Source organism: Salvelinus fontinalis, chromosome 13 (assembly GCF_029448725.1).
Source record: "Salvelinus fontinalis isolate EN_2023a chromosome 13, ASM2944872v1, whole genome shotgun sequence".
Lineage (NCBI taxonomy): Eukaryota > Metazoa > Chordata > Actinopteri > Salmoniformes > Salmonidae > Salvelinus > Salvelinus fontinalis.
The window spans coordinates 30,027,926-30,054,329 of NC_074677.1; the positions used below are offsets into that span (position 1 = coordinate 30,027,926).

Here is a 26,404-nt window from a genome sequence, read left to right on the forward strand (position 1 = left end):
CTCTATTCCATTGCAATCCTCTATTTAAAGGGATATCAACCGGATTCCTTTCCCGATGGCCTCCACAAGGTGTGAACAGTCATTAGACATAGTTTCAGGCTTTTATTCTGAAAAATTAGCGAGAATGATCACATTGCGTCAGTGGATAGCCAGATGTCCTCAGATTTGTGCATGTGCGAGCGCCGGGAGCAAGACCTTTTCTTTCTCTCTTCTATTGAAAAGGCTACCGTCCGGTTGAAATATTATCGATTATTTATTGTAAAAACAACCTGAGGATTGATTATAAAAAATGTTTGACATGTTTCTACAAACTTTCCGGATACTATTTGGAATTCTTTTCTGCCCGTCGTGACCGCACGAGCCTGTGGATTACTGAACAAAATGCGCCAACCAAATGGAGGTTTTTGGATATAAAGAGAATCTTTATCGAACAAAACAAACATTTATTGTGTAACTGGGAGTCTCGTGAGTGCAAACATACGAAGATCATCAACGGTGAGTGATTCATTTTATTGCTTTTCTGACTTTCGTGACCAATCTACTTTGCTGCTAGCTGTTTGCAATGTTTTGTCTGCTGAGAGCTGTCCTCACATAATTGCATGGTTTGCTTTCACCGTAAAGCCTTTTTGAAATCTGACACGCCGGCTGGATTAACAACAAGTTAACCTGTGTTTTGTTGTATTGCACTTGTGATTTCATGAAAATTAAATATTTTTAGTAATTTAATTTGAATTTGGCGCTCTGCAATTCACCGGATGTAGACAAAAATGATCCCGCTAAAGGGATCTGAGCGGCAAGAGGTTTTTAAGATCTATTGATTTTTTTAACAAATCTCTTTAACATCTAAAAACACTTAAGTGATTAGTCTTCATTAAGTGATTAGTCTTCAATAACTAATTAGGCTAGCCAAAAGGAAAATAAATATATCCCATAGAAGATGGACAACTTGCTAACAATTCAATATTCACAGTGGTCCCCCTATATGCATTTAGCAACATTTTAAAATCATGGCCGCCACTGACTAAGGACCATAGCTATAAACAATCTTGAGTTGAAACAGAAATACATTACACACAAATCACAGCAATACTTTTTTTTATATGATCAAAAGGCACCTAAAAATATTTAACCAATTCAGTCATTTATTCACAGGTTACGTTTAGGAGAATTCTGTGGTTTGGCACGTTCTCCAAAATAATATTGGTGCTGTCTACTAAAATCATTCACACATAGTATAAATCTAATGTCTGATCACATGCAAAACATGTATAATTCTAAAAAAAGCCATGTTCACATGCATCTGCCAATCAAAAATGACAATTTGTGTAAATTATCAACACTCCAAAAAATCCCACTTGCAGATTATCTATGGTCGTATTTACACAACATTTTCTAAACGGACAATTCCTAACTGCATTATTTTAAAATGGAATAAGGTGAATAAGTAGTAATAGCTAAAATAGACATTCCAGTTGCATCAGTTGTTTTACTTGACAGTGAAAACAAGGCTACAGCCCTGTAATCAAATCTTCTCAGTTCTATTTTGAAATCTCAGTCTGCCTACAGTGAATGGGAATTCTGTAGATCATTAAGTACTCATTTATCAACATCTTTCATTAGGCAACATAACGCAGCAGAATCAGAGTAACCACCCTTCTGAACCCCAGCAACAGTACCTAATTAGCATATCCTACCACCAGGAAGAAAGTGCAATTGGCGTGCACTATCTCTGGCTTGGCCAATCAGAAGATAGTATGCAAATAACCTACTTTTGTTGCCAGGGCAGAGCTCCGATCTATTGTCCAATAAGAAAACAAGTAATGAACAAGAAATTAAATTTCACTTTGTCACATTTCCAAGCTGTTTTTAACACATTATTTGCTGAACGAAATGTATGCAGCAGATTAGAACCTGGAGCCAGTGTCTGCAAGAACAGAGCTCTAACAAACTTCCAGCCTAAGATAAGGGAGTGGAGCCGAGTACCACAACTGTGATGGGAAAGAATTACATTCTTTTGGGGTTTTTTCTGATATAATGAATTTGGTAATTAGAATTAAATTATATTTAGAAAAAAAAAATCTAGAGTTGATACCAGACCACAATGTAGGCTATTTCCTTTGGACAATATATCATGAAAACAGTTTTAAATAATAAAATAAAAGTTAATTTGATGAGTACACATTTGAAATAATTTACTATTAACTTTTAGTTAATGCTATTGTTCTTATCAATAGAGGGGAGCATTTTGGATTGCGCCAATACAATCTCCACAAAAGTCATATCAGCTTTTTAATGCACAATTTAACGCTCTCTTAGTTGATTCTACTAGACCGCATGAGTATGCGGTTGGGAAATCCAGCCAGGCTGAGACAGCACATTTACGATTGCTTTTACAGTAAACTGGAACTCCAATTTCTCCTTGACAGGCAGGTGTAATCTCGCAACAAAAAAATAAGAAAAAGTGAGGCCATGTCTTTTCCCTCAAAACTGTGCCGAAGATCAGCGGCAACTAAAGTGGAGTTGACTAACAGTCCCCCAGAGGTCAAATGAAACCATAGCTACATCAGTTTTAATTGATTCATAAATCACGGGAGGAGGTATGATAAATACACAAATGACAGCCTTAAGACTCAAACCTGGCCAAGTATGGGTAGCTGCAGCCCAATATGGCGATCGGAGAAAAGGTGTGTCGAAAGGAGTCGGTGTATGGAAAGCAAATAAGCTAATTGGGAAGATTTGATGCCACTCAAGACCGATTTTGTGTGACTGATTGGGCTGCACGAGTCGATAAGGTGGCAACCAGTGCTGTATTGACGTGCCTGCCGAACTGCTTTCTACTGACTATTCAAATCAAATATATACATATATGAGATGAGTTATACAAAATATGTAACCATTATTAACGTGACTAGTGTTCCATGTGGCCAGTGATTTCAAGACTATGTATATAGGGCAGCAGCCTCTAAGGTGCTAGTGGCAATTTTTTCCCCTCCCATGATTTTATTTAAAGTAGGAGAGCAGCCTGCACAATAAATACATACTGATAACCATCCCTATCCAAGATGGTGTAGCAGTTCAGATGTCTTTGTCTTCGTCTTGTTGTGTCCGTGTATATATATATATTTTTTTCTATTTTAACCTCAGTTTCAACATACTCTCCTGGAACCCGCCTCACCCAATGTGGTATGGATCTGCTATTTTCTATACTTTAGAATCAGAACCCCCAACAGAAGCTAGCCAGCTACTAGCTAATAGTCAGTTAGCCACGGCTAGCGGTCATCAGCTAACCTTAGCCTGGTAAACTCCTGCCAGTCTGCACAGCGCGTTTCAACCCAGAGCTTACCGGACTGCTCTTTCTCCACATCTCCGGTTTCTTACCCCAAGCTCTGAACCTTTTCACCTGAATCATCGTAGCTAGCTAGCTGCTATCCGAGTGGCTACCCCCTGGCTAACGTCTCTGTCCTGAAGCAAGCACCAGTGAGCCTGGAAATTGCCTCGTGCTAGGCCCATCCCCCAGCTAGCTGAAGAGGTCCATCAGCCACTCCTTGGGCTACAATACATATTTTGCCAATTGGCCTGGACCCCTTTTACTGCCGACACAGAGCCCCGCCGATTCAACCACGACTGGTCTACCGACGTAACCCACCCGAGGGTGTCAACAGGCTCCTCCATCGCGACGTACCCTGAAGGCCCATCCGATATCGGACTGCTAGCTGAAGAGGATCAGCCAATTTCTTGGGCTACAATACCTATTTTGCCAATTGCCCTGGACCCTTTTACTGCCTACACGGAGCCCTGCCAATCCAACACGACTGGTCTGCCAACGTAACCGGCTACAACAGACTTCTTCCGTCGCGACGTCCTCCCTAAGGCCTTCTGCTAGCCTCGGTCTGCTAGCTGTCTGAATCGCCGTTTCTCCAGCTCGCCTCCCACTGGTCCCTATGATCACTCGGCTAAGCATGCCTCTCCCTGATGTCAATATGTCTTGTCCATTGCTGTTTTGGTTAGTTATTATTGTCTTATTTCACTGTAGAGACTAGAGGTCGACCGATTAATTAGGGCCGGTTTCAAGTTTTCATAACAATCGGTAATCGGTATTTTTGGACACCAATTTTTAATATATATATATATTTACACCTTTATTTAACTAGGCAAGTCAGTTAAGAACACATTCTTATTTTCAATGACGGCCTAGGAACGGTGGGTTAACTGCCTTGTTCAGGGGCAGAACGACAGATTTTTACCTTGTCAGCTCGGGGATTCGTTTTTGCAACCTTCCGGTTACTAGTCCAGTGCTCTAACCACCTGCCTTACATGGCACTCCACGAGGAGCCTGCGTGGCAGGCTGACTACCTGTTACGCGAGGGCAGCAAGAAGCCAAGGTAAGTTGCTAGCTAGCATTAAACTTATCTTATAAAAGACCATCAATCTTAACATAATCACTAGTTAACTACACATGGTTGATGATATTACTAGTTTATCTAGCGTGTCCGGCGATGCATATAATCGATGCGGTGCTTGTAAATTTCTCATTGAATCACAGCCTACTTCGACAAACGGGTGATGATTTAACAAGCGCATTTGCGAAAAAAGCACTGTCGTTGCACCAATGGACCGAACCATAAACATCAATGCCTTTCTTTAAAATCAATACACAAGTATATCTTTTTTAAACCTGCATATTTAGTTAATATTGCCTGCTAACATGAATTTCTTATAACTAGGGAAATTGTGTCATTTCTCTTGCGTTGCGTGCAAGCAGTAGTTTGGGCCGCCTGGCTCATTGCGAACTGTGTGAAGTCCATTTATTCCTAACAAAGGCCGTAGTTAATTTGCCAGAATTGTACATAATTATGACATAACATTGAAGGATGTACAATGTAACAGCAATATTTAGACTTAGGGATGCCATCCGTTAGATAAAATATGTAACAGTTCCGTATTTCACTGAAAGAATAAATGTTTTGTTTTTCGAAATGATAGTTTCCGGATTCTACCATTTGAATGACCAAAGGCTCGTATTTCTGTGTGTTATTATGCTATAATTAAGTCTATGATTTGATAGAGCAGTCTGACTGAGCGATGGTAGGCACCAGCAGGCTCGTAAGCATTCATTCAAACAGCACTTTCGTGGGTTTTGCCAGCAGCTTCTTCGCTGTGCTTCAAGCATTGAGCTGTTTATGACTTCAAGCCTATCAACTCCCGAGATTAGACTGGTGTAACCGATGTGAAATGGCTAGCTAGTTAGCGGGGTGCGCGCTAATAGCGTTTCAAACGGCACTCGCTCTGAGACCTGGAGTAGTTGTTCACCTTGCTCTGCATGGGTAACGCTGCTTCGAGGGTGGCTGTTGTCGATGTGTTCCCGGTTCGAGCCCAGGTAGGGGCGAGGAGAGGGACGGAAGCTATACTGTTACACTGGCAATACTAAAGTGCCTATAAGAACATCCAATAGTAAAGGTATATGAAATACAAATCGTATAGAGAGAAATAGTCCTATAACCTAAAACCTAAAACTTCTTACCTGGGAATATTGAAGACTCATGTTAAAAGGAACCACCAGCTTTTCACATGTTCTGAGCAAGGAATTTAAACGTTAGCTTTTTTACATGGCACTTTTACTTTGTTTTTGCATTATTTAAACCAAATTGAACATGTTTCATTATTTATTTGAAGCTAAATTGATTTTATTGATGTATTATATTAAGTTAAAATAAGTGTTCATTCAGTATTGTTGTAATTGTCAATATTACATATAAATAAATAATACAAATCAGCCGATTAATCGGTATCGGCGTTGAAAAATCATAATCGGTCGACCTCTAGTAGAGACTCCAGCCCTCTTCAATATGCCTTAGATAGCCCTTTTATTCCACCTCCCACACATGCAGTGACCTCACCTGGTCTAAATGATGTCTCTAGAGACGAAACCTCTCTCATAGTCACTCAATGCCTAGGTTTACCTCCACTTTAGTCACATCCTACCATACCCTTGTCTGTACATTATGCCTTCAATCTATTCTTCCGCGCCCAGAAACCTGTTCCTTCTACTCTCTGTTCCGAACACACTAGACGACCAGTTCATATAGCCTTTAGCCGTACCCTTATCCTACTCCTCCTCTGTTCCTCTGGTGATGTAGAGGTTAATCCAGAACCTGCAGCACCTAGGCTCCACTCCCATTCCCCAGGCGCTCTCATTTGTTGATTTCTGTAACAGTAAAAGCCTTGGTTTCATGTATGTTAATATTAGAAGCCTCCCTAAGTTTGTTTTACTCACTGCTTTAGCACACTCTGCAAACGCAGATGTCCTAGCGGTGTCTGAATCCTGGCTTAGGAAGGCTACCAAAAATCCTGACATTTCCATTCCTAACTATAACATTTTCTCACAAGATAGAACTGCTAAAGCGGGCAGTTTCAATCTACTTCAGATACAGCCTGCAGAGTTCTGTCATACTATCCAGGTCTGTGTCCAAACAATTTGAGCTTCTACTTCTAAAAATCCACCATTCCTGAAACAAGTCTCTCACCGTTGCCACTTGTTAGAGACCACCTTCTGCCCCCAGCTGTGCCCTGGACACCATATGTGAATTGATTGCCCCCCATCTATCTTCAGAGCTCGTACTGTTAGGTGACCTAAACTGGGACATGCTTAACACCCCAGCCGCCCTACAATCTAAGATAGATGCCCTCAATCTCACACAAATGATCAATTAACCTACCAGGTACAACCGCAAATCTGTAAACACGAGCACCCTCAGATATCATCCTGACCAACTTGCCCTCTAAATACACATCTGCTGTCTTCAACCAGGATCTCAGCGATCACTGCCTCATTGCCTGCGTCCGGAATGGGTCTGCGGTCAAAGGACCACCCCTCATCACTGTCAAACGCTCCCTAAAACACTTCAGCGAGCAGGCCTTCCAAATCGACCTGAGGTATCCTGGGAGGATATTGACCTCATTTCGTCAGTAGAGGATGCCTGGTTATTCTTTAAAAAGTGCTTTCCACACCATCTTAAATAAGCATGCCCCATTCAATTAAAAAAAACAGGAACAGATATAGCCCTTGGTTCACTCCAGACCTGACTGCTCTTGCCCAGCACAAAAACATTATGTGGCGTACTGGATTAGCACCGAATAGCCCCCGCGATATGCAACTTTCAGGGAAGTTAGGAACCAATATACACAGGCAGTTAGGAAAGCAAAGGCTAGATTTTCAAAAGGAAATTTGCACCCTGTAGCACAAACTCCCAAATGTTCTGGGACACTGTAAAGTCCATGAAGAACAAGAGCACATCTTCTCAGGTGCCCACTGCACTGAGGCTAGGAAACTGTCACCACCAATAAATCCACAATAATTGAGAATTTCAATAAGCATTTTTCTACAGCTGGCCATGCTTTCCACCTGGCTACCCCTACCCCGGTCAAGAGCCCTGCACCCCCCACAGCAACTTGCCCAAACCTCCCCCATTTCTGATTCACCCAAATCCAGATAGCTGAAAGAGTTACAAAATCTGGACCCCTACAAAATCAGCTGGGCTTGACAATCTGGACCCGCTCTAAAATTATCCACCGCAATTGCTGCAACCCCTATTACTGGCCTGTTCAACCTCTCTTTCGTATCGTCTGAGATCCCCAAAGATTGGAAAGCTGCCACGGTCATCCCCCTCTTCAAAGGGGGAGACACTCTAGACCCATACTGACCTATATCTATCCTACCCTGCCTTTATAAGGTCTTCGAAAGCCAAGTTAACCGATCACCGACCATTTCGAATCCCACCGTACCTTCTGCGCTATGCAATCTGGTTTCCGAGCTGGGCATGGGTGCACCTTGGCCACGCTCAAGGTCCTACACGATACCATAACAGCCATTGATAAAAGACAATACTGTGCAGCCGTATTCATCGACCTGGCCAAGGCTTTCGACTCTGTCAATCACCACATTCTTATCCGCAGACTCAACAGCCTTGGTTTCTCAAATGACTGCCTCGCCTGGTTCACCAACTACTTCTCAGACAGAGTTCAGTGTGTCAAATCGGAGGGCCTGTTGTCTGGACATCTGGCAGTCTCTATGGAGGTGCCACAGGGTTCAATTCTCGGGCTGACTCTTTTCTCTGTATACATCAATGATGTCGCTCTTGCTGCTGACCTCTATGCAGACAACACCATTCTATATACTTTTGGCCCTTCTTTGGACACTGTCTTAACTAACCTCCAGACGAGCTTCAATGCCATACAACTCTCCTTCCGTGGCCTCCAACTGCATGCTCTTCAACCGATCGCTGCCCGCACGTCCAGGATCACTACTCTGGACAGTTCTGACTTAGAATATGTGGACAATTACAAATACCTAGGTGTCTAGTTAGACTGTAAACTCTCCTTCCAGACTCACATTAATAAGCATCTCCAATCCAAAATTACATCTAGAATCGGCTTCCTATTTTGCAACAAAGCGTCCTTTACTCATGCTGCCAAACATACCCTCGTAAAACTGACTATCCTACCGATCTTTGACTTTGGCGATGTCATTTATAAAATAGCCTCCAACGCTCTACTCAGCAAATTGGATGCAGTCTATCACAGTGCCATCCGTTTTGTCACCAAAGTCCCATATACTACCCACCACTGCGACTTGTATGCTCTCGTTGGCTGGCCCTCACTTCATATTCGTCCGCAAACCCACTGGATCCAGGTCATTTATAAGTCTTTGCTAGATAAAGCCCCTCCTTATCTCAGCGCACTGGTCACCATAGCAGCACCCACCCGTAGCACACGCTACAGCAGGTATATTTCACTGGTCACCCCCAAAGCCCATTCCTCCTTTGGCTGCCTATCCTTCCAGTTCTCTGCTGCCAATGACTGGAACGAATTGCAAAAATCACCGAAGCTGGAGACTCAGAGTAGCATCAGCTGTCAGAGCAGCTCAAAGATCACTGCACCTGTACAAGGCCCATCTGTAAATAGCCCATCCAACTACCTTATCCCCATTTTTTTTTTTGTCTCGTTTGCACCCCAGTATTTCTACTTACCCATTCATCTTCTGCACATCTATCACTCCAGTGTTTAATTTGCTAAATTGTAATTACTTAGCCACTACGGCCTATTTATTGCCTTACCTCCCTAATCTTACCTCATTTGCACACACTGTGTAGATTTTTTTCCTATTGTGTTATTGACTGTACGTTTGTTTATTCCATGTGTAACTCTGTGTTTGTGTCGTACTGCTTTATCTTGGCCAGGTCGCAGTTGTAAATGAGAACTTGTTCTCAACTGGCCTACCTGGTTAAAGAAAAAATATATAGATGTCACCTTGATACATAGTCTACTACTCAATGGGGAGTGCATGAACAGCAACACTGTGCACTTCTCCCGCTCTTGATAAGCACTACTGTTCGGTAATGTGGTGGGAAGTAGCTTCCTAGTAGCCAACATCAGGGTGACAGTCACAGGAAGCTCACGCATACAACACATGAAGCAACCGTACACCCATCAGTTATTTTAATAAAAAATAAGTTGTCAGTTTTATAACTGAAAATGTACAATTATGTGTGTAAAAAAGTGAAATACGACTCGGACTCATCCTCTGGCTTCAAAACGGAAGTCTAAACTCTCGAGGTACAGTAGCTCAATGTACGGTTGGTGTGTGGTATTGATTTTATAAAAAAAACACCGCTCAAGCAAAACCGTCTAACCTATAGCATAGCGCTTTTGACACACCCACTGCTTTCCTTTCGACGCCCATACTCCGGACGCCATACTGGGCTACTGGGTTCATCACTTGACAACTTATTTACGTATTTCTGCCTTTAATAATCACACACATGTATCTATAAAAATAACTAGTGATGCACCGATATGACATTGATGACCGATATCCGATATTTTCCTTGCCCCCCAAAAAACGATATCCGATATTAAGAATTTTGCCAGCCTTTTAACTATTTAACTGTACAAGAATGCTTAACACATGGACGCAGCGGTCTAAGGCACTGCATCTCAGTGCAAGAGGCGTCACTACAGTCCCTGGTTCGAATCATAGCTGTATCACATACGGCCATAATTGGGAGTCCCATAGGGCGGCGCACAATTTACACAGTGTCGTCTGGGTTTGGCCATCATTGTAAATAAGAACTTGTTCTTTACTGACTTGCCTAGTTAAAGGTTACACACACACACACCAAAAAGTTATTTTGTTGGCATTTACATATGTCCCTATTACCAGTAAAACATCATCAAAACCTATTTCGTTCACTTACTTGCTGCGCTGTTCTTTTGTTCAGTCGTTTCATTCTCAACCAGGATTTATATGGAACGCCGTTTGTGTATTTGCATGTCAAAAAAGAAAAATGACCAGGAGATAACACTGACCAATCAGGACCTGAATATGACTGCACGTCACATAACAAGTTCATACATTTTTGACTAGTTATTGATTACACCGTCACAACGATTCATAGATGCTGGTAAAGTTGTCTCGCGCACTTAGTGCTGGTCATAAAAAATAAAAGCTAGCTAGCTCATGGATGCTAACAATGTTCTTCCCCAAAATCATAGCAAAACGACAATTTGTTACAGTAGCTATAGTTGGCTAACTATATAGCTAGGTGTCATCTAAAATAACCCTAATTTATAAGACAGTTTTTATTTGATTAATGGTGGTCGGACTCATCTATGTGAAGCTAGCCACGATAAGGATTAGCCACAATAGTGGACTTTGCAGTTAGCCTTCAAAATAAATTATGGCATAATTCTACTATTTGTATTCATTTGCATCAGTCAACGACATTGTTTTATTTTGAAGGCAAACCACAAATTACACTATTATGGCTATCTTCACAACAGATAACTAAATCTGGTCGAGCCTCACTAGCCAGATGAAGCTAGCTGGCTGCTTATAATGTTAGCTTTGGGCAACAGGGTTAAGTAGCTGGCTAGCTATTGATTGTCATGAACTGCAGTTCAATTTTAATAGGCGAACAACAAGTGGCAACCTAGCTAATACTTACAAGGTTTCCTAAATCATTGCTAAGAATAGTGAAAATGACTGCAGTTTCTACTGGTCATTGTTTTCAGGCTGGTTGTATTGGTGCTAGCTAGGTACCAAGCGAAAGCTAGCTAGCTAGCCCAGAAGTTACGGTCAAACAAATAATGCTTTATTACCAACACGGTATTGTAAACACATCGCTCGTGGCCGGGGTTTGCAGACTTTTTTGTACAGCTTTGACAGTGCTACTATCTTTTTTGACACGCAAAGACCCAAACGGCGTTCCATAGTAAGTATGTGTCAAAGCTTATAGCAGCTTCAACACATTACTGTGTAACTCCGGTAGGGCAAAATCTGAAAAATAGCGCCTACTTGGACTTGGTAATATGTCGACCAGTCGGCGAAAGCCAACATCACTGTCACGAAAATGTTTATCCCAATGGTTGAACTCAACTATCACTATAGCTTTGACCAATTCCCAGAAGTTTGTAAGACCCTGGTTAATGAAGAATTAGACAAAGCCCCCAGTCTGCAATAGGTTAGTTCTTTATTCAGAGAGCTCTGAAGTAAAAAATGCATAAAGTCATTTTATAACTCCCACCTACTTACACACACACGGTTTTATCACTTTTCTACCAGCCTTGGCAGTTTCTCGCCGCTCCTCTTCTCCTTAGATTAGAGGCCTTGGAAGGGCCCTCTTTCCTGTTGTCAGTTTTCAGAGTTACAACAAGGTCATCTGTAGTTCAGTCCTTTGTTGTCTCAACTCTCACATTGCTACATAGTAACACAATGGTCTAGTCACACACACATTATGGAATTATGACTAACACACTTCATACAATTATATGAGTTCAGGGTGGAATTCTTTAGTCATTACTTTAAACATATAAATTCCTTTATCAATCCCCCTTTGACTAAAAATTACAGTGATACTTCAATCTTTATCAGAAAATAAAATGTCACACCATATCAAACAAAATCAATACATGTATTTACATCATATACTCCTCAAAGACTGTTCTAGGCCTATATCCAATTATAACTCTTCTTTTTAGGATTTTCATTATAATCTTCATTAAATAAACAGTCTGTCTAAACATTGATGATAGTCTCATCCAGCATGGGCTCCTCGTGAAGTGATCAGAGTCATCTACTAGATTTGGAGACATGTATTTGTCATCCCACTGGTCGGAGCTCGGAATCGGTCCGTATCTCACCAACTGTTGCGTCATCGACCTCTCCAGAGCCCTGGTAATTAAACCTCTCGCACACGGAATCAAACAGCAACCACACAACATCACACTCACAGGTGAATGCAGCCCACAACACGGTGATTATAAAAAAATTATATTTTCCAAACATACTATCGAACCACCCAGTCAGTGAGGTATCCACCCAAGAGTTCTCCGCTAACTTGTTAGCCAATGTGGTTAAACCGGCCTGGGCCTTGGTCACTGATCCATCTGGAGATGTGTTATTAAGAATAAACGTTAACGGGGCTGTTTCCAGTCTTTTCTCCTCAGGGATTGGATCCACACCCAGTCTCCTGGTTGGATAGCGTGAATAACCTTCTTCTGTAATTCACCTGTTGGACACAAAATCTTGGACATACGAGTATGGTTAATAAACACCTCGTGTTCTGCAAGGGTATGTTCTATTTCTATATCTGCTTGTTCTGGTCTCCCTAACTCTGGCATTCTATATCGTCTACCTGATTAGCTAAAATGTAATCCATTGTTTAAAGAAATAGATCCTAGTAAATCAAATCTAGGGATAATATCTGGACCTAATATTTTAGATACCCTAATCGTGTCCGCCAAGTAAGTTGGGAACGCTTATACCCATTTAATATACTTATCTATTTTTGTTAAACACCACTTATTTCCCTCACTTCAGGATAGTTCAATGAAGTCCATTTCCAATTGTTGGAATGGATATTCTACCAATTAAAAAAAAAAATGTAAGCAGTTATCCCATATGCCACTAAGTCTTTCCTAACCTGCAGTGTTTCCTAACCTGCTCTACCATCCTCATGGCTCTGCCCATGTGTCAATATTGCCGCATAGCTAAACAGTGACTTTGGTAAGATTAGTAAATTATCCTTATGTCAGACATTATCTTGTAGGATTGCCCCTTTCTTTTTTCACATGTCCAATTCTTTCTGGGGCGTTCGTTCTTGGCTATCCTGTAACAATTCTGTCAATTGTCCTAAGTTCTTTAAGATTTATCTGTGCTGCGTTGTATGGTTTAAATGCATATGTGCTGTCTGTGTAAATATTAACCTTTCTCTCCTCTCTTATTTCGCAGGCTCTAGTCAATGCTACTATTTCGGCCTGCTGTGCAGAATAAATTCTGGGCAATGGTTCAGTGTCTAAAACCTTAGTTCCTGAAACCACCTAAGCTTTCATTCCCCTTTTAGTTGTGGTAACAACTACGTTCAACAAAATCATCATCTCTCGTCCTATCGAATTTACTAAACAAACTTAAAATAAAAACTAAAATACCTGCCTGCCCTCCTAACTTTTCATATTTTTTTAAACTAAATGGAGCAGACAATCTTTCCACTAATTAATATCCTAAAGCTAAGCGAACCAAATTCTCATGGCGGATATCTCTTTCGCTTGTTTGGGCTCTGAGCGCTGTACTCAGATTATTGCATGGTGTGCTTTTGCGGTAAAGCTTTTTTTGAAATCTGACACAGAGTTTGCATTAAGGAGAAGTTTAATGTTTTGCTTCCAAAACATCCTATGATTCTGCAGAGAGCCACATCAATTTACAGAAATACTCATTATAAATGTTGATGAAAATACATGTGCATAACACATGTATTTTCATCAACATTTATAATGAGTATTTCTGTAAATTGGTGTCGCTCTCTGCAGAATCACAGGATGTTTTGGAAGCAAAACATTACTGAACTTAACGCGCCAATGTAAACTGAGATTTCTGGATATAAATATGAACTTCATCGAACAAAACATACAGGTATTGTGTAACATGAAGTCCTATGAGTGTCATCTGATGAAGATCAAAGGTTAGTGATTCATTTTATCTCTATTCATGCTTTTTGTGACTCCTCTCTTTGGCTGGAAAAATTGCTGTTTTTCTGTGGCTATGTACTAACCTAACATAATCGTTTGGTGTGCTTTCGTCGTAAAGCCTTCTTGAAATCGGACACGTTGGCTGGATTCACAACAAGTGTAGCTTTGATTTGGTGTATTGTATGTGTGATTTCATGAAAGTTACATTTTTGATAGTAATTTATTTGAATTTGGCGATCTACATTTTCACTGAAAGTTGGCCAAGTGGGACGCTAGCGTCCCACATATCCCAGAGAGGGTAAAGCTTGGTCGCAAATGGGTCTTCCAAATGGACAATGACCCCAAGCATACTTCCAAAGTTGTGGCAAAATGGCTTAAGGACAACAAAGTTGAGGTATTGGAATGGCTATCACAAAGCCCTGACCTCAATCCCATAGAGCATTTGTGGGCAGAACTGAAAAAGCGTGTGCGAGCAAGGAGGCCTACAAACCTGACTCAGTTACACCAGCTCTGTCAGGAAGAATGGGCCAAAATTCACCCAAGTTCTTATGGAGGGCTACCCAAAACATTTGACCCAAGTTAAACAATTTAAAGGCAATGCTACCAAATCCTAATTGAGTGTATGTAAACTTCTGACCCACTGGGAATGTGATGAAAGAAATAAAAGCTGAAATAATTCATTCCCTCTACTATTATTCTGACATTTCACATTCTTAAAATAAAGTAGTGATCCTAACTGACCTAAGACAGGGAATTTGTACTAGGATTAAATGTCAGGAATTGTGAAAAACAGAGTTTACATTTATTTGGCTAAGGTGTATGTAAACTTCTGACTTCAACTGTAGGTATGCACATCAGCTTTGACATCGGTTTTTCAAACGGCTTTAAACTAGACATTGGGCCGACACCATTGTTGGCATTTTTAGCTAATGTCGGCCAATTCCGATATATCATACATCCCTAAAACTAACAGGCATTCTATTTTTGCTTTATTATTTTGTCCACTATAATAGACGTAGATCAAGTGCACAAGGCTACATGTGTGCAAAAATAACATTCACTGAGTAAAAATTTGATATTCAATCAATCACACACACGATACTGTCAAGTTCAACACAACAAAATCAACATCTTTGGCTACACTGCACATTACATTGTACACTTTCTGCCTGTGGACATCTGTTCTACAATGTGCCAAGAGCACGATACCCTTTGTTGGCATAATTGATCTCTTTCAGGCAGAGAGTACACCAAGCATACCCCTTTTTATCCATTGTATTGAAAAAGTGGGAAAAGGGAAAAGTGTGTGGTTTTCCTTTCACCTCCATAGTGGCATCCAGCTCAAACAAGGCTCAGCTCCACTTGATCCCTGAATCGACTTGTTTAACAAGCAACACCTCATTTTCACCTAATTCTCTCATTCTGAAAATTAACCACATACTGTAGAGGGAAAACAGTTCACAGATAGTAGTTAGTTCGTTCACATTTCACACTGATTGCCAGGATCCAATAAGCAACTAAAACTTTCTAACTTGAGGAACGGCAAGGAGTCGTATACCAGTTAATACTACAGCGAATTGGTTAGGTTACTAATGTTAGCTCATCTGACGTAACATTAGCTAGCGAACGTTAGAAGTCTGACTTCATTAGCCAGCAAATTTTCACACCATATACTCAATTATTTGATCAGTTAAATTGGCTAATGTTGCTCAACATTTCTCTGGCTAGCTAACAGAGAATTGAATTCAGCTAGCAAGATACTTAACAATGCTAACAATACTTGTTCCACCACACTTTCTCCCTCAACTCAAACTTTCCAAAAATGCCAGTTGTTTTTCGGTTACAGCTCATGAAGTACGCTTCAGCCCCTTATCAGGCTTCTCACCGACCTCTTCGTTATCGTTCAGGGGACGCGCTGATGTAACTGGCAAACTGCCCTTCCAGTCTCTGCTGTCTTTCCAGAGCGCTCGCTAATTCTGTAACTAGCAAATTGGTTGTCTCTCTCTTCAGTAGCGTGCTGCATTCTGTACTTATGTGAACGATTAGCTGAGCATTGGATACAGCCAGTATTTCTCCAAATGCGCATCACTCGTTCGCATACAGCCGGTAGTGATCCAAAACTATGAAATTACAAATATGGAATCATGTAGTAACCAAAAACATGTTAAATAAAATTGTATTTTATATTTCAGATTGTTCAAAGTAGCCACACTTTGCACACTCTTGGCATTCTCTCATCCAGCTGATTGCTGAACAGAAATAAATGTGTCCTAAATGTAATCTCTGGAAAATACAACAGTTATTTTGGCAAATGAAAAGAGCAGAAGCCCAGCTTTTCAGTGCTCTGATTTATTTCTCAATTCCAATATTCAGTGTCTGACATGTCATTAAAAAAAAAGTGTCTCAGCCATTCGGATGCAGAAAACTGTAGGCCTATATTTACTCAACCTACACTATATATAAAACACACACAAAAAGAAAATCACATGGTTTTATTAGTGCCTGTGAGAGTTTTTATTTTTACAATAGTAAACAAGCAACAAGACCATATATTGAGTCTCATTTAGCTAATGATTAGCGCATTGGGGTAAACAATGAAGAGGAGCAACCCCATGCTTCAGCCATGTAGCCACAATGCTGCATCGGGCAGGCGATAATGCTTATTGCTAAAATATCAAACCTGCCTGATCTGGACCATAGATATTTTTATTTTCATCAATATTTTATTGGGCTCATTTCTGGAGAGGAATATTACATTTTAAAACTGTTTAATATAGACTGTCATCATTGAGGGGGAATGGTTTTATTTTACAAACAATCAGTGTACATCAGATTTTATGGTTGGCTATAATATTTTAAAAATGTAAATTATTATTATTATTTTTTTTAAAGGTACTTGCCCAGACTGCAAATGAAACATGAAATCACCCACGATTGAAAATCTGCAGGCAATAACTTGGCCCTGGCCAGTAATTCTCATTCGGGGCAAGTAGTTTTTACTTGGTACTGGTCCGCTGTGCTACTGACAAATTAACATGAACGCCAAGCCCTGACTACGCTACATCAGTTGGGCAACAGGGAGTGGTGTAATGGACTGTAGTTGATCTGTGATCCGTAAGGATCACCCACCACGGTTCGGCACGCATGTAAACCACAGATCAATTGCCAAGTTTAACCATCATAGTGTGAAATACAGTTTTACTGCCGCTGTTACTTTTTAAAGTAATAATTCCCTAAATCTTGACGCAGAATGGCGGTGAAAAGAGATAGATGCCAGCTGTGTTTTACTCTGAAGCCTGATTTGATTTTTTAAAAGCAGTTGTGTGTACTGTTCACGTGAACGGGGCATGTTGAATCCCAGCGAATTAATCCTGGATGCTCGCGTTGCCAAAAGCAAAGAAAAAAAGAGCGGTGACAGGCATGGCTAGCGCAGGAGCTGAAGAACTGGAAAAGCCTCCCGCTTCATTTAAGTCTCATGTATGGGGGCATTTTTGGCTTCCCTATCAAATATGATGACGGAAGAAGGGTGGTGGACAACACCATTAGGGTGCGTAGGCATTGTGCCACAAGTAAGCCGTATGATCATGGAAATACATTGAGCATGGCCACACATTTAAACATCACCCTGGTGTGTCAGTGACGGGAGCCAACTCAGCCAAGAGACAACAACTTCTCACCGCGGCATTTAAGCAGCCCTTTGCTGCAGAATCAGACCGGGCTGAAGCCATCACCAAATCTATTGGGATGTTTATCGCTGCAGACATGAGGCCATACTCTGGTGGAAAACAAAGGGTTCAAAAATATGGGGAAAGTGCTTGAGCCACGCTACGAAATCCCCTTGAGCACCCACTTCAGTATGAAGATCGTGCCAGATCTTTATGAACATGAAAATATAAAAGCTGTCGACGAATTATCCAAGGCATCCTCTGTTGCTCTCACCACAGACGGGTGGACCTCCAGGGTAACGGAAAGCTACGTGACTGTGACTGCTCACTAGACCACAGAGGAGTGGGAGATGCTACAGTCCGATGCTACAGACACGCCCCCTATATGACAGTAACACAAGCACAAATCTGGCACAGGTACTGCTAGGAGCAGTAGCAGAGTGCAAGCTAGGGAGGCCCAATGGCATTATCTGTGGTGATTGGGATATTGCTAAGAACCAAGTAAATGCAGTGATAGAAGTTGGACTGGGGCCACAGATATCACATGTGCAAAGCAAGCTCAATTTAGCATCCCAAAGGGGAATCTCAGTGAACCAGATGGACAGCCTCCTTGGGAGGATCAGGAAGGTGGTTTCCTTTTTCCACCGAAGCACAACAGCCGCTCATGTGCTTAAGACCAAGCAAGAAATGCTACAGCTACCGACCCACAAGCTCATACACGATGTCACAACAAGATGGAACTCCACTTATGACATGTTGGAGCGCTATCTTGAGCAGCAGGCAGCTGTATACTCTGCACTGACAGACAAGACTCAGGAAAAAAAAAAGATATCATCACCTTGTCTGATGACGTGAAAGTGGCAGAGGAGGTCCTCCTGGTGCTCAAACCCCTCAAAACGGTTACAACCCTATTGAGAACTGAAACTTCACCGTAAACCTGTGTCCATGATCCTACCTCTAAAAACAAGGATTCTACAATCCATGGCTCCAAGTGAGGAAGACAGCACCATCACTAGAGATGTCAAGGCTGCCATTAGAGAGGATCTGAACCCCAGATTATTATTTTATTATTATTTTTTAAATATAAAATCGGCCGATTAATCGGTATCGGCTTTTTTTGTCATCCAATAAATCGGTATCGGTATTGAAAAATCATAATCGGTCGACCTCTACCCCAGATACCTCCCTAATATACAGGACTACCTTCCTAGATCTACTGCACTGGATCCAAGGTTCATGTCCCTGTCTTTTCAAGTCCCTGTCTGTTCAAGTCCCTGCCCTACGCCAGAGGACATAGTGATCTCACCACTGAGATTGTGGCCACTGAGGACGTAAAAAAAAAGAAGAAAAAAAGAGTGAATTACTTAAATATATATATATATATATATATATATAAACACACACACTGCAGTCTAATCTTAGTCTACGCTATTGCTATTAGAATCATCCTTTTTTTATTTGGAATAATAATGGCTTTTATTAAAAGTTATTTCCACAATTACAGTTCTATGAAATATGAAAATAAATAATTTGTTAGATCAAGTAATTTTTTCTGCAGGGTCAAGCCACAGAGCCGACAGGAGCAGACTCAGAAGCATCTCCTCCACAAAATAATTTGGCCATGAAGGAGCTTTTCGGGGAGACCTTTGCGAGCAAGGACACAGGCAAGACGTTTGCCAACACCATCAAAGAGGAGGTGGCATCCTACAAGGCAGCATTCCAGTGGATGGTGATCCACTGGCACGGTGGAAAAGCAATGAGTGTAAATACCCTCACATTACCATGATGGCAAGACACTACCTGGCACTTCCGTTCCTAGCGAGAGTGTTCTCCACGGCAGGGGACATAGTGACTGCAAAGAGGTCTACCCTCTCCCCAGACAATGTTGACATCCTCATCTTTTTGAAAAATAATTTGAAGTTATAAGCTCAGGTCTGCTTTGCTTTCCTTCTTTTACTTTTTTTATATGTGGAAACAGGCAAATTTTTCATTCACTATTGTTCAAAGGAAGAAGGTATCATGTCTCATATTGCACTTTAATTTAACAATCGAGTATTGAATATTTTATTTAAACATTGAAAAGTTCCTTGCTTTAAATATCCGTGATCAGAACCGTGAGTTTTGTGATCCGTTGCACCACTAGCTACAGGTGATAATGCTTATTGCTAATCGCATACCTGATAAGATGGACCATGCATAAGCTATTTGCATTGTCCAATATGTTTAAATAATTTCCCCAATATGTTATTGGACACATTTCTGGAGGTGGAAATTATATTTTACATAGTGTCAGTATAAATTTTAATTCATTTGAGTAAAATGTAAGAACTGAACTTCAGTCCTTCTACACAAAAATTATCTGGGGAGACCTCAGAACCCAAAGAACAGGGCAGAGCACTGAATGTGCCCTTTATCAAATAATGTTGGAAGTTTGATTGACTGGCTGACCCGCCACCCCAAAAATGGTCCACAACAATGATTAAACCACACCAGGAGAACCTTGAGGTCTGGGAAAAAATATCAAGACTTTGCTCTAAGTTACACACACAGTATCTCCGCATGTGCATAGGTTCGCTTCAAGCCGTTTACAGCGTGGTAGCTTGGGCACCAAAACAGAGGAGAAGTTGAGCCTTGCGCTTCAACGCTCTTAGTTGTTGCGGAAATTGACCCAATATTCTGTTTACTTTCTGCATCTACATCATATCACTGAGTCTACCTTGAAGTCAAGTATCCACCTAGCAAAAGACTTGTGAAGTTTGCATAACAAATGCCCATCAGATTGATACAAGTCATCATGATAATTTTGCCACTTAGGCCTACTTTGTAGTCAACATTTAATAGGGATGTTTTTTTGTGAAAGCCTTTATACATGACCGTTTCCTCATGCTAACTGGCTACACAAAACAATGGCATATTCCCTTGCCATAGTCTACTTCTTCAGAATGTTTGCAGAAAATATGAATCACTGATGTATTATTAGAAAACTAGTGAAGTGATTTCAATGACAGTCCACCACAACATACCAGAATCTCCTGAATAGCAAGCGGCAGTCTGTATAATTTCATTGTGTATTAAAAACACAGTTTGAGATCAGAGGGTATTTCTCCATTGGTTTGAATTGGGGATTGAGCTTCCTGACAAAATGTTGAACTGGGTAGAAACAGGAGGTAAGGAGGGCAGGACTTGACATGGGGTCAATTGCAGGGCTAAGAGAGGACTTGAGAAAAGTATACAATTCTACTTAAAAATAGACATTCAACCGATCATGATATGGAGCAAATAAAGGTTAAGCCTAGATACATTTTAAAACCATTCCAACATTGTTGCAGCAACATCCGTTTACGTGCACACGTGTAACCTGGGTAGAAGAAGCACTCAAACAGACTTGATCTAGCTAATGTTGTAGCCGATATAGACTAAAAAATAATTATTTTGCTTTACAAGCGCTTTGAGATTCTGTCTAATGAAGAGATATAAAGGTTTAATAAATTATATGTGTAAGTGCACAAGCCATTCTCATTAATATTCAATGTAATGTTCATAAATGGTTGGTTGTTTAGTAACAAACGCAAGTGCAACTATGGGGCAAAACAGTTTGCTTACAAGCTATATTTAGTCTCCAGTGTTTTTTATTTTTTTAAAGTTCATAATCACACAATGAGCACTTGTCTCAAATACATACTTACAGTTGTTGGTTAGCTAGATAGCAAATTTTAACATTGCTATGAAATCCATCAAAACACTTCAAAAACAAGACATGGTATCATGAACAAGATGAAACAAGCTGAAACGAGCCACTTACGATTCCCTACATGACACTTTGTCATTCTTGCTCAGTAATCTGGCCATCCAGAATAGCAACATGCTGACTCCTACCCATGTAAGCGCACAAATAGTTTGATGTCAGATAATCCATTTATTACACTCGTGTTATTGAAAATAGCTGTTTTTACTTTCACGGATATCACCCATACACAGTCAAATATGAACCAGCATAGAAATTACTAGTAGTAATCTTGGGACACAGGTGACACTTTTTGTGGCAGGGAGAGGCAGGGAGAATGTAAATGTTTACTGTAAAGTACACTCAGCATAGAATGGTTCTATAAGTAGCCTAGATAGTTAGAGAATGTGTCCCTGAGATCATTCTGTTTCCAAGAAACTAACCATGCCATGAATGAACCAGAAGCCCCTTTAAATAAAATTAGCCTATAGCGTCACAAGATAACTGATTGACCCACCAGTTAAACTTCCAACAACCTGAGATCATCTGTACCATTCGCACTAAAGGTCACCGATTAAATCGGAATGGCCAATTAATTAGGGCCGATTTCAAGTTTTCATAACAATCAGAAATCGGTAATTTTGGACGCCGTTTTTTTTTTTAAGAACACCTTTATTTAACTAGGCAAGTCATTTATGGACACATTCTTATTTTCAATGACGGCCTAGGAACGGTGGGTTAACTGCCTTGTTCATGGGCAGAAACACATTTTTACCTTGTCAGCTCAGGGATTCAATCTTGCAACCTTACGGTTAACTAGTCCAATGCTCTAACCACCTGCCTCACAAGGAGCCCGCCTGTTACGCGAATGCAGTAAGAAGCCAAGGTAAGTTGCTAGCTAGCATTAAACTTATAAAAATCAAAATCAATCATAATCACTACACATAGTTGATGATATTACTACTTTATCTAGCGTGTCCTGTGTTGCATATAATCGATGCAGTGCGCATTCACGAAAAAGGACTGTCGTTGATCCAACGTGTACCTAATCATAAACATCAATGTCTTTCTTAAAATCAATACACAGAAGTATATATTTTTAAACCTCCATATTTAGCTAAAAGAAATCCAGGTTAGCAGGCAACATTAACCAGGTGAAATTGTGTCACTTCTCTTGCGTTCATTGCACGCAGAGTCAGGGTATATGCAACAGTTTGGGCCGCCTGGCTCGTTGCAAACTAATTTGCCAGAATTTTACGTAATTGACATAACATTGACATAACATTGAAGGTAACAGGAATATTTAGACTTATGGATACGGAACGGTTCCGTATTTCATTTAAAGAATAAACGTTTTGTTTTCGAGATGATAGTTTCCGGATTCGACCATATTAATGACCTAAGGCTTGTATTTCTGTGTGTTATTATGTTATAATTGTTTTCCCTACTGAACTTGCTGCTTCTGTCAGTGTATATTTTTGACATCAATTGTGTAATGTTCATTTCGTGATGTGGAACTTACATTCAACTATTCGTGTCAGCTTCGAAATTCCTCATTCAATTAGTAAATAGCCAAGTCAGTGTCTACCATCAGTCCAATTGAACAATGGCCATGATTACACTTGGTCAACATTTTTATTTACCTTTATTTAACTAGGCAAGTAATTTAAGAACAAATTCTTATTTTTAATGACGGCCTAGTGGGTTAACTACCTTGTTCAGGGGCAGAACGACAGATTTGTACCTTGTCAGCTCGGGGATTCGAACTTGCAACCTTTCGGTTACTAGCCCAACTAGCTAGGCTACCCTGCCGACCCAGGGCTAACATGTTAGCTAACTATCAAACTTTGCTAGCCAACTCAATCACAGGACACACTTAGTAACATTAGCATATTCGCATTCAATTGTGTTTATGAACGTACCCAGTGATGACATTGTGCCTGTTAATACTTTTTTTTTTTTTTTTTTAACAAAGTGAACAAATGCGGTTCCCATCTATAATAGCTACAAGGCTTTCAAGCCTTTGGGAGGCCATGGACGCAAACTTGAGCTATCGAGGGATCGGATGAACATTCGCTATCTTGCTAGTTAGCATTAACTGACGTTACAGGCCAAGTTAAATACGTTAGCTAGTTGATAACGCAGTATCAAGACAGAATGCGTTGAAGTGGCTAAACTCCACATCCCTATGACTAGCTGGCCATCAATCCATGCCCGCATCTCTGTGGCAACTGACAACTTGTCAAGCTAACCAGCTGGCTAGTATTTTTGCTTACAAACCAAGCTAGCTGGAGGGCAACGTATGATTGAGATTGTCTCTATTGAACCCATGTGCTTGAGGTGTATTTGTTGCTAGTTTACGCTACCTTGTCAATTGTGTTACTTAACTACAAGACCGGTTAATGTTAGCTAGCTTAGCTACGTTGAATTACGTGCTAACAAGCAGTAACGTAAGGTAGCTAGTAACGTTAGCAGGTTTGCTAACGTTAGCTAGAAGTGTGGCACACACGTAAATAGCTAACATTACCTAACTTTAGCTTGTTAAAAAAAGCAAAGGACCAGAGTTAACTAATTAAACGTAGGCTAGCAATAATTCCTTCCACGGAATGACATTTGTAGTTGCTACGCTATGTTTTCACATTTAGCTAACTATCCAAGTTAGCCAGCTGAATTGAAGTACTTATAACACGTTAGCTAGCTAACCTAACGTTACTGGAATGGATTAAGGCTAGGTTTCTAACGTTATCTAACTTGTTAACTGTGCAATGGAAAGTGACATAGCTAGCCAACTACACCAGCATGGCATAAACAGTTAGCGAGCTAGCAATGTGATTAACGATACATAAGCCTAATGTTAATTGTTAGATTTATATGGAGGTGCACGTTTTCCAACCAAAAGAGTGAACATTCTATAACGTTGGTTAGACCGTTTAACAGCTAACGTTAGCTAGCTATCTACCTTATTTGGCGCTAAAGCTAGCTATAACGTTAGCTGGCTAGCTTGCGGTGTCTGTTTACAATGACAGCAATGTGACTAGCTAGTCAAAGTTACAGCGCAAACTTACCTTTGTCGCTGCCTGTCAGTCTTCCTATTCCAGAAAAATATCCTCATTTACAATCAATCCCCAATGCCTTAATAAGGCGATTTACGGCGATACAGTCTCTTCTCCATGGAGCCCCCCAGATTTCCCAACGTACAACCCTCACTCCTCTGAATAGATGTCAATTCTTTTTCCAAATCAACAGCGCCTCTCAGTCAACTCGCCAACGCAGTCAACGGCAGAAACGTATTCGATCTGACCATAGGGAAACCAACATTTCGATGCAGCTAGGCATGTATACTGTTAGCTGATCGACACATTAATTGTAACGAGAGCAGCATTGCTTCCAAATCATGATTAAAAATGACGACTACAAACCTGAAGACCCTGTTCTCTTTAAGGCTTTTTTTGTGTAAATTTCACAAAATGGCGCGTGTTCCCAAACCTTTGCATCGAACCGGCCGGGCAGACTAAAAACTACAGCCCACCAACGTACTCACTTAACGCTGTTGTAGCACAGCCGCTACGTTATAACCAACCCTTTTGATTATTTGAATCAATTTCTGTCATTGCTATGATTAGTGAATTTACTATTCTGGCGGGAAGGTAAATCATTTAGGGGAAAAAGGAAAGTGGCTAACAAAATGGAGGCTGAACACGAACGTTACCATGACGACTATTATTCAAACGAATAAATTCCAGTCTCAGACCAATGGCACAGAAAATACTGCCAATCAACTGTTAGTTTGAAAGGGCCGGGTCATAGGAACTCCTTGCCGCGAAAAAGTGTTCGGTTGGTTCGCCACTGTATATATCAGGGTATGGCTAGAAGGGATCCAGATATGCGGACGAAATTGAGAAAAAGTTGGTGAAGCAACAGACAAAAATATGGGGGCTATTTCGAGATCACAAACTCGCATCTTTCACAGCAAACAGCGAGGGAGTCCGGGGGATGACTAGAGGAGCAATGGTGGAAGTATTGTGTGATTCTCTTGGCCCAGCACAGTTGGTGAGAATGAGTGGACGATGGTGAAGAAGAGTGGAGTAAAAATGGCTAAAGTTAGAAATTGGTCAGAGTGACCAGGACAGAAGCAGTATAATGTTGATTTTGTGTGTGTCAAAAGGAGAACGCTCTGTGGCTCAACATGTCGACATATGATGTGGAAAGCTATGCTTTTCAGAGTAGGGCACCGATTAAAGGTGTCATCTCTTGTCTTGTTGGACATAGAGGCTGTGTGGTTTAGGGATAACATTCCAAGAGTGGTAGACGCACTTCCCTTGAATTGAATGAAAGACGCAAAGAAGGAGCAAAGCCTATCGGTTTTACTGTCATTTGATGAAGTGGTTCTCCCAACTTATATAAAAACCTGGGTATGTGAGATATGCGGTGAGACCGTATGTACAGAAGCTGCTGCAGTGTTACAATTGTAAAAAGTTTGGACATGTGGCAAGTGTTTGTTGAAGGAATAAATATGTAGTAGTTGAGTTATCCTGTTAAAGCTGGGGGCGCTGTTGTCACTATTTATGGTAATCGTGTAATTTTTGAAACGGCTTCCTACAAAATTCTTGATCGTACAATATGCATATTATTATTATTATTGGATAGAAAACAGTCTATAGTTTCTATAGGAGTTGAAATTTTGTCTCTAAGTGGAACAGAACCCATTCTACAGCAATTTCCCTGACATGGAGTCAGATTTCAGAAATTTTGGCCACTGTTCTGGAGTCAGTTTTAAGGCCAATGTTATTCCTATGAGTATACGGACACTGCTTACGTCTTCCCCTGGATGCCTTTACGTGATGACGATTTGAATGGGGTCGATTGCGCAATCACAGGCACTATAAATTAAAAAACCCTGTAGCTAGGAACTCTTTTCCAGCTGCGTCATGCGCGTGGAGGACACCGACCCGCACTTATTCCAAGCATTAGTGTTGGGAGTAATCTTTCTCCG

The 26,404-nt window shown here is 40.8% G+C and overlaps 1 protein-coding gene across 3 annotated transcripts in view; it reads right to left on the bottom strand.

The window, feature by feature from the left end:
• The window catches only part of LOC129868405 (dual specificity tyrosine-phosphorylation-regulated kinase 1A-like), a 45,593-nt gene extending 20,470 nt beyond the window's left edge, over positions 1–25,123 (bottom strand). The window contains exon 1 of one of the 3 annotated variants that reach the window (XM_055942364.1): positions 24,477–25,123. The gene's annotated coding sequence lies outside the window, so the exon portion shown is untranslated. The remainder of the gene's footprint in view (positions 1–24,476) is intronic. The other 2 variants (XM_055942365.1, XM_055942366.1) reach the window with 2 other exon arrangements.
• Between the last annotated feature and the right edge of the window lie 1,281 nt (positions 25,124–26,404).